Consider the following 823-nt stretch of genomic DNA (forward strand, 5'->3'; position numbering starts at 1 on the left):
GTCCCCTGCAGCGCCCTGGGACCCCGGCATCTCAGAACCTCCCCTCCACCACCACCTCCCAAAAAATTCCCATCCTCTCTGCAGCCGGGAGAGGCATTCGGGACTTCAACTCCCAGTAGCCCCCGCAGCGCCGGGGCTATAAAGCTGCGGCAGCGCGAGCGCAAGGCCTGCCGGGAAGTGTAGTCTCTGGGCTCCCCGGGAGCTGGGGGCCCGGAGGTGGGAGGAGGTAGCGGGACCTCTCCTCGGGTCTCCTGGGGTCGAGCAGCTGGCTCGAGTAGGACAAGATGCAAGGCTCAGACTAAGCTTTTCCTCCCGGCCACGACCCCAGATCCGACACCCCCTCTCACCACCTGGCGCGTGGGGACGAGTCCGCAGCCCCTTACCCAACCTTACAGCCCCCATGGGCTGCCGCCAGCCGCCGCCTCGGCTGCCACCCAGGACGCGGCGGGGATAAGCACAGGTGAGTCAGACCGTGCCTGTCTCGGAGTCCTGGCCTTCCGCAGCACCCCCACGACACCTGTCCATCTGTGAGCCCTGGTCCCGCTGTCCCCAGTTTCCCCTGCTCTCTCCTTCCAGCCTGTCTCTGATGTCTGGCTGCGGACCATGTGTCGCCAGCTCGCCTTTCCTCACGCTCAGCCCTCTGTCCTGGCCCCTTCTCATTTAAGCTCTCCCCATCCAGCCTCCCTTCTGGACCCGCGTCTGTCTGCCCAGCCCTCCCCTGTACCCTTTTGTCCATGTGTGATTTCTGGCCATTATTTGTCCGTCTCTCCTTTATTCGAGCAACCCATCGATTCTCCTGTCCACTGTGTTTCTCTCCAAGATA

General features: G+C 63.5%; 1 protein-coding gene across 1 annotated transcript in view; it reads left to right on the forward strand.

Moving 5' to 3' along the window:
- The first annotated feature begins 372 nt into the window (after positions 1–372).
- Positions 373–823, forward strand: part of SYT3 (synaptotagmin 3) — a 10,820-nt gene continuing 10,369 nt past the window's right edge. The window contains 1 exon segment of the mRNA XM_025048895.1: positions 373–460. The gene's annotated coding sequence lies outside the window, so the exon portion shown is untranslated.

Source organism: Pteropus alecto, unplaced genomic scaffold (genome assembly GCF_000325575.1).
Source record: "Pteropus alecto unplaced genomic scaffold, ASM32557v1 scaffold41, whole genome shotgun sequence".
NCBI classification, from domain to species: domain Eukaryota; kingdom Metazoa; phylum Chordata; class Mammalia; order Chiroptera; family Pteropodidae; genus Pteropus; species Pteropus alecto.